We start from the raw sequence: 8,980 nt of genomic DNA, 5'->3' as shown, positions 1-8,980 counted from the left end.
ACTCACCTTAACTATATCCCCCCACTTTTTTTTTAACATTTAGTTGTTTCTATTTATACCTTATTGTACTGTGTCTTGAAAAGTTGCTGTAATTATTATTTCTGATTGGTTTATTGTTCAGTCTTTCTACTTAGGAGTGTTAGAAAGAGTAGTTTTCACAACACAGTTATAATGTTATAATATTCTGTGTTTTTCTGTGCACTTATTATTACCAGTACGTTTTGTACCTTCAGGTTATTCTTGTCAATTGATTTCCTTTTCTTACTGATTGAAGTACTCCCTTTAGCATTTCTTTTAGGACGGGTTTGGTATTGATGAAACCCCTTAGCTTTTGTTACTCTGGGAAAGTGTTTCTCCTTTATGTTTGAAGGCTATGTTTGCTGGATAACTATTCTAGGGTAAAAAATTTTTTTCCTTCAGCACTTTAAATATGTCATGCTACTCTCTCCTGAAAGTCTTTAGTAAATAAGGTTTCCATTGAAAAATCAGCTGCCAGACGTATTGGAGCTCTGTTGTATGTTATTTGTTTCTTTTCTCTTGCTGCTTTTAGGATCCTTTATTTATCCTTGTCCTTTGGGAGTTTGATTATTAAATGCATTGAGGTAGTCTTCCTTGGGTTAAATCTGCTTGGTGTTCTATAACCTTGTACTTGGATATTGATATCTTTTTCTAGGTTTGGGAAGTTCTCTGTTCTTATTCCTTTGAATAAACTTTCTACCCCTGTCTTTTTCTCTGCCTTAAGGCCAATAACTCTTAGATTTGCTCTTTTGAGGGTATTTTCTAAATCCTGTAGGCATGTTTTATGTTTTTTATTCATTTTTCTCATGTCTCCTCTGACTGGGTATTTTCAAATAGTTTGTCTTCAAGGTCATTAATTCTTTCTTCTGCTTGATCCATTCTGCTATTAAGGGACTCTGATGCCTTCTTCAGTATGTCAGTAGCATTTTTCAGCTCCAGAATTTCTGCTTGATTCTTTTTAATTATTTCAATCTCTTTGTTAAGTTTATCTGATAGAATTCTGAATTTCTTCTCTTTGTTATCTTGAATTTCTTTGAATTCCTCAACACAGTTACTTTGAATTCTCTGTCTGAAAGTTCACATATCTCTGTTTCTCCAAGGTTAGTTCCTGGCATCTTATTTAGTTCATTTGGTGAGGTCATGTTTTCCTGAATAGTGTTGATGCCAGTAGATGTTCTTCAGTGTCTGGGCATTGAAGAATTAGGTGTTTATTTTAGTCTTCACTGTCTGGGCTTATTTGTAGCCATCCTTCCTGAGAAGGCTTTCAGATATTTGAAAGAACCCGGTAACACTGTGGTTCTTGCAGACTTGTAGTGATGCCACCTTAATGGTCTCAGATAAGAATTAGGAGAATTCTCTGGATTACCAGGCAGGAACTCTCGTTCTCTTCCCTTACTTTCTCTTAAAGATACAGAGTTTCTCTCTCTATTGTGAGCCATCTAAAGCTAGGGGTGGAGTGACACAAGCACCACTGTGGCCACTACCACTATGACTGTGCTGGGTCTTACCCAAGGCCTGCTCTAACCACTCCCTGTCTACTGTCCAGGTTTGTTCAAGGCCCTGGGGCTCTACAGTCAGCAAGTGGCAAAGTCAGCCAGGACTGTGTCCTTCCCTCCAGGGTGGCGAGGTCCCTCAGGCCCTGGGTGGGTCCAGAAGTGCCGCAAGTCAGGGACTAGAGTCAAAAACCTTAGAAGTCTACCTGGTGGTTTATTGTATTGTGGGTGAGCTGGCACTTAAACCACAAGATGGGGTCCTTCCCTCTCTTCCCTTCCCTTTCCAAAGGCAAAGGAGTCTTAGCCCATAGCACTACCACCCTAGGCCATGAGGAGTACTGCCAGACTACCACCACTGTTACCTTAATGCCCAAGGGCTCTTAAGTCAGCTTGTGACTTAAGGATGGCCTTGGCCTCACCCTTCAGGGCAATGGGCTCCCCTCTGACCCAGGGCAGGTTCAAAAATGCCATCCAAGAGTCAAGTCCTGGAATTGGGGACCCCAAGATCCCACTTGGTGCTCTGCCCCCTTGTGGTGGTATTGATACCTAACGTGTAACACAAAGTCCCATTAGCTTTTCCCTCTGCTTTTCTCAAGCAGGGGGAGTTTTGCCCCATAACTCCACAGCTGGTAATGTGCTGAGTCTCACATGAAGCCAGCAAGTCCCAGAGGCTCACCCGTGGCAGTTGATGTACTATCTAGGTATCGCTGTTGGTTATTCAGGGCCCAAGGGCTCTTCAGTTAGCAGGTGATGAATGTTGGTAGCACTAAGTCCTTTCCTACAAGGCAGTGGGTTCCCTTCTGTCCTAGGGTATGAGACCCCTGGAAAGGGGGTCTCACGACTCTGATCAGTATCCTATCCTGTTGTGGCTAGGCTGGTATCTAAGATGCAAGGCAAAGTCATCTTCAGTCTTCCTTCTCCTTTCCTCAAGTGGAAGGAAGGGGTCTCTTTTGGAGCTTTGAGCTGTGCAGTCTAGGGTTGGGAGGGCTACGATGCCAACACTTCCTTGGCTGACCCAGCTGGTGTCTCAGTATGTCGCGTGCTCCCACAGTCTGTAGTCTCTGGGCCTAGTTCAGCCTAGGACTCTCCTAAGAGTTGCAGTCCTTATGGCCTAGACTGCCTTTCAAGTTTACTTAGACACCAAGCACACCTTGATCCTCAGTGGTGAGGTTTGCCAGCACTCAAGTTTGGACCCCTGGGGTGAGCAATTCCCTTCTGGTTAGGACTGGTTTAAATGCTCCCTCTGTGGGTGTCAGCTGAGTTTGGTCTGTTTTTTCTTTCTGCTCTGACGGACAGCACGGAGTTCAGTGCCTCACAATTGCTGTGTTCTCTTCCCCCAGCTCCCAGAGAGCTCTCCGCACCACACTGCTGCTGTTGCTACTGAAGAAGAGGAAGGGGTCGCATCTGAGATTCAGGATTGTTTTATCTGCTTCTTCAGTGCCTGTTTCAGTGATATGAAGTTAAAACCAGCTACCGTGAGTGCTCACCTGATTTTTGGTTCTTAGGATGCATTTCCCTGTGTCGATAGTTGTATTCAGCCATCTTGCTCTGCTTCCCCCTCTTTTATTTATTTTTTAAAAGATTTATTTATTTTAAAACATTTTTAAATAATTTTTATGGATACAGAAGAGTTGTATGTATTTATGGGGGGTACATGTGTTATTTTGATACTAGCATACAATGTGTAATGATCAATCAGAGTAATTGGGATATACATCAGCTCAAACATTAATCATTTTGTTGTTTTAGGAACATGCCAATTTCACTCTTCTAGTTATTTTGAAATATACAATGTTATTATTAGCTACCCTACTATGCTACAGAACCCTAGATCTTATTCATTCTCTTTAACTATATCTCTGTACCTATTAACCAGCCCCTCTTTATCCTCTGCCTCCCCAGTTCCCTTCCCAGATTCTGGTAACCATCATTCTACTCTCTGCTTCTATGAGATCAGCTCTTTCAGCTCTCTCATATGAATGAGAACATACGACATTTGCTTGCCTTTCTGTGCCTGGCTCATTTCGCTTAATACAGTGTCCTTCAGTTCCATCCATGTTTCTACAAATAACAGGATTTTATTTATCACTTGATAGTAGATTTCTCCAAGTCCAAGCTCCTTTAAGTTTATAGATGAAAGACTGTGAAAAACTAAGATTTCTTGTAAAAATGGCAACAAGCAAAAATACAGTCTTTCTTTTAATCTTCAATTTCCTCTTCCTAATATTTTAGGATGACAGATTCCCTGCCATTGTGTATATGTGGCTCAATACCCTGCATCTAGATCCGTGATGGTAAATATGCTACAGGAATGCAATCACTCCTCTGTTTCATAACTGTGCGGACCTTGCTCCCTGATCACAACCTCTGTTGGTGTCAGATGTCAGGGAGGAGCCCTCTGGCTCTGAGCACTGTGTGGGTCATCAAGAGACCTGGTGTGCTTAGACTCACTTGGCTATTTTCAAGTGTTCATTGGCTTGCACTATTTATGTTAGCATTTTAAGCATTCTATGATCACCAGAAGATATTTTTGAGGTACAACAATTCTCAAAGTCCCTATTTTAAGATTCTGATTGTTAGAGGGTTAAATTATTGAGGAAGAAGATCTGCAAAAAGTATTATAAAGTATTTAGCTTATGTAGACTTTAGTGACTATTATTTGACCTGAAATTAAGACGTGCCCTCTATTACAAGATGCTGGTACGTGTTATGAAGTAAATAAAAATCGTAAGGGCCTGCAAACCACAGTGGCTTCAGTCTTCAATATGTTACTTCAACAATGTCCAGGAAGCCATAACTACTTACTACGGGGAATTATGGAACTGGTTAAAGCATTGTCACAAAATGTGTGATGTAACATACACCCTACCCTGCAGGTACAAAATGGTCCAGAACCTGTTCTGCAACACTAGAACGCTAGTATCTTCACGAGTAGAAAGTATTTAGATGGGCTTTCAGTGCTGACTGTGAAGCTAGGAGAGTTGCTTACCCCAGGGTTTATCACAAGTGATGAGGAATGCATGGTTGTTTCTTGTGGTCTAGGTGTGGAATGTACTGGCAGATGCAAAGGTTTTCTACTATTTGCATGAAGACAGTGAGATACAGAACTTTCACAACAAGTCAGGCAAAGCAAATTTATTATTCACTGATAGCAAAAACACATAGTCTAGGATCTATGGCGAGCTGGTCCCCCAGGGCTCAGGAAAGCTCTCCAGTGTGGATAGAGTCTTGTCTGTGTGTGTCCCATATTGTACTGCAGTCAAGGGACCCCCAAAGCACATCATCTTGTATTTTGCACCTTGGGTATCATTTGCTCCCTAAGCTCAAGTATTGCAGAATATCCTGTTCTAGAAGGAACATAGCTCCGGCTATTCTAGCCTGTTTCTTTTTTTCTTATGGTAATGCATTCTGCACAAATTCTACAGTAATTCTGAGAACTACAAGTTGGAGAGGGGAGAGCTGGGTCGAAAAAGGCCACCCAAGGACCTGCCCTCCTACAGCAGGGACATTTGTATCCAAAGAGTGCTGCCTATAGGGGAGCAGCAACTTGGAAGAAAAGGCCTAATACTTAAGGGTCAAGGAAGGAGTTGCAAGTGATCACCCAGCATGGAGAAGCATCTGCCCGAGTCAAGGAAACTTTACAAGAGAAATCCCCAGTGTGCACTTCTGTGAAGAGCCTACAATGGTATTTCTACAAGAGTGAGTCATCCTTACTTCTGCCAGACCCAGAGAGTTGCAAGCTGTCTTTGGTACCTTTTCAGGTAGGATATTTCTCATCTAATTTCAATGCTTTGCTCTTTCTGATCCTGTACCCAACCCTTCACTCCATTCAGGAGGAAGAAGAAACCAGCTAGGAAACAGGGAAGGAGACAGGAGGGAGGAAAGTACAAGTGGGAGAAATACAAAATAATCCATCTGTGCCCCTTTCTCCTATTGTAGGTTTAGCCTGAAGCCAGCCTGGGCCAAGAAAAGGGAGAAGGTTTTGCTGTTTAATCAAAGTAGGAGTTTTGATTTATATTTTGTACTGAAAGTTTTATTTTTTGAAATTAGTCTGTTGGCAACTTCCAATGTATGTAGAAATGTATGTACCTAAGAATGAGCAGAAAAAGCATGGGACATGCTGTTTATCCAGCCGCAAAGAAAGATTACTCCCACTGGATATATTTTAAAAGGCAACAGGAGGCAAAAAATAAAATTGTGTTTTGCATACAACATGAGTTGTGCTTAGTCAACACACCAGAAATAGTATCAAAGGGAAGAAAACTGATGGGCTGTGGTGCTAGGAGTTGGGCAGGGGGCAGCGCAGTGTGAAGAATGAATAAATTGGAAGCGATGCTTTTGTGTGTTGGGGCCTCTTGGGGTTGCTTTTGTCCTTATGCTCCTTCCCATGTCACCTGTGGAATCTGCCATGCTTAGGAGCTTAGGAAGGCCTCTCTGTCCTGGGGATGCCTGAGAGAGGTTTCTCTCATCTTGGGTCTGTCCTGATTTGCTGTGGGAAAGGTAAAATGACAAGGGCTAATGTTCAGATGTGGCTTCCAGTAAAGGGACTCTGGGTTTTGTATTATGCCAGAGAAACAACATGGTCTAGTCCAGTCCATGACGGTTGATCCTAAGTGCCTGGGAATAAAATCTTATTGAATTTATTAAAACCACCATCATGTGCTTGAAGTGTTCCTTCTTCTCCTGAGGGTGATGGTATCAAATGATTGAATGAGAAAATGGAGCAATGGGTTCTGACCAGTCCTCAGTTATCTTTACTTGTGAGATGGCTAACGATTTTTTTTTTAGAGAGAAGAAAAAACTCTCATATAGTGTTCAATTTGTTAAAAACAGATAACCTTTATAGATCCTTACATAGGATGTGTCTATCAGAAAGATTTAGAATATTTACGCTGTGCTCTACTTCCTTTTTCTTCAACTTTTGCGTTATATATCAAACTGTTTACTCAGAATAGTGTCATAACAGCAAACGACTATCTGATCATGGAAAGGTCAAATTTTAAGTACGCAAATAACCTATTTCTTTCTCCCTTCTTTGCTGCTGAAGTTTAGCTTCCTTTTGTTTGACACAGTAAATGGAGTTGGCATGATTTCTGTGTTTCAGGGTGCCTTTGTGAATATCGTGCAAAGTCTTTGTCCTAGACAGTTTGACTTAATGGAATATCACCTTTCACTCTTAACTTTTCCCAAACAGAAATAAGGTCAAACTTGTTTTAAGCTTTGACTGAATTCTGAATACAACTGGTGCTTAGGAGTTAAATGAACTTAGCTGTCTAAATGGCTCGAATGAGGGCCACCTGCATGTTCAGTGGTTTCAGGTTATCTACCTCGATATTCGTCTAGTAAACCTGTCTTTGAATGTTTTTCCAAAATGCTGGGAATCCTAGGGCACTATGGCACTATGTGTGATGTGGGGTGATACGGTTGAGGATGTGGGCCTTGGAGGGAGTCAGGTCTCACTGGATCCTGGTTCTACTCCTTGCAGAGATGTGTGAGTTGGGCAGAGAACATACCTTACCTGTCTGTTTTCTCCTTTTTAAAATGAAAATAATACCCTTTAAATTTATCAAGATTAAGGAGAAAGCTGATGTGAGGGTGCAGTAAAGTGCCTACCCATAGAAAATACCCTATCCATGTTACTTAATAATGAAGATAATGTTTTAAAAGCTGTTTCCATGAGTTAATTGAATTAAATTTCTTAGGATTTCAGAACCTTAAACATACCCAACTAGTGCCAAGAATAGTAAAATGTATTTCAAGCATGAAATGGATTCAAAAAGTGAATTATTCCATATTTCCTATATAATAAAGGGCTTGAAGAAAATGGCCAGGCAGCTTTTAAATTTCAGAGTTATGTTGGCGGCGCCACCTGCTGTTGGAAATAAAAACACTTCTGGAATATTTTGAGAAGGAAGAAATACAATTATGAGTTCTTTTCTACTTTTTTCAGCAAAGGTGGACCAATCTGTCATTTTTTTAACTGAGAAATTTAATTTCATTGAAGAGCTAGGTGACAAATACCTATGACAATCTTTTGAAGTATCAGTCACTGTCTTTAAAGAAATGATTCCCTAATGATGTCATCATTAACTTCTTAATCTACTTAGTGACTAACCCTTATTATCAAGGGGTTAGTTTCTTTATTTTAAGGTATCTTGATCTCACATTAAAATGTTGAAATAAAAGACTTACATCACTCTAAATGTTTCATAGTTTTTCTCGCTTAGCCCAGAATCAGATTAATCAGGACACAACATTGGTTGGCTTTTTACTCCATTTTACAAAACAATCTATGAGTTTTAGGCCCATATGAAAGAACTTTTGAGTGTGACACTGAGAACACAGACAGGTATCTGTGTGTTATACACCCTAGATTGTACCCTTGCTAACAAAGGGATAACTCAAGCCCTAAAGCCACCTGGGTCAAGCTCAGCATTTTGGATATCTAACCATAAGTTGAAATGGTTATATAATAAATTGTCTATTAGTCATGTAGCAAATAAACGAAGATCTCACATGAAATATATTTCCCATCATCTTTTTTATTGTGGTACAATTCACATAGTATAAAATTCACCATTTTAACCATTAAAAAATGTACAATTCAGTAGAATTTAGTACATCAACATGTTGTACAACCATCACCACTCTCTAATTCCAGTACATTTTCATTACCCCAAAAAGAAACCCTGCACCCGTTAAGCAGTTACTCCTCATTTCCCCCTCAACCCCTGGCAGCCATGAATCTGCATTATGTCTTGATGAATTTGCCTATTATGGATATTCCATATAAATGGGATTGTACATTATGTAGCCTTTTGTGTCTTCTTTCACAAAGGATAATACTTTCTAGGTTCATTTATGTTGTAGCATGTATTAGTTCTTACTTTTTATGGGCAAATAATATTCCATTGTGTGTACATACTAAAATTTGTTTATCTATTCATCCATCTACAGATGCTTTAGTTATCTCCATCTTTTGGCTATCGTAAAGTAATGCCACTGCGAACTTTTGTGTACAAGTTTTTGTTTGAACACCTGTTATTTAATTTTTGGGGGTGTATACGCAGGAGTGAAATTCCTGGGTCATGTGGTAATTCTATGTTTGACTTACTGAGGAACCATCAAACTGTTTTCTGTGGTGGCTACACTATTTTGCATTCCCAGCAGCAATGTATGAGAGTTCCAATTTTGTTGCATTTTCCTCAAAGCTCTTTTGAGGATAACCATCCTCGTGGGTATAAAGTGGTCTCTCCACGTAGTTTTGATTTGCGTTTCCCCAGTGACCTTGAGCATCTTTGGATGAGCTTCTTGGCCATTTGTAGATCTTCTTTGGAGAAATGTTTATTCAAGTTCTTTGCCCCCAGTGATTTTTTAAAATAGCATTATAAGGATAAGACTAGAGAGGAGAGAATCGTGGTTAGGCTCTTCAAAGTTGTTAAAAACAGGCCGGGCACGGTGGCTCATGC

The sequence above is a fragment of the Pongo pygmaeus genome, chromosome 6 (genome assembly GCF_028885625.2).
Source record: "Pongo pygmaeus isolate AG05252 chromosome 6, NHGRI_mPonPyg2-v2.0_pri, whole genome shotgun sequence".
Taxonomy (NCBI): Eukaryota; Metazoa; Chordata; class Mammalia; order Primates; family Hominidae; genus Pongo; species Pongo pygmaeus.
This window is presented reverse-complemented; position numbering follows the sequence as displayed.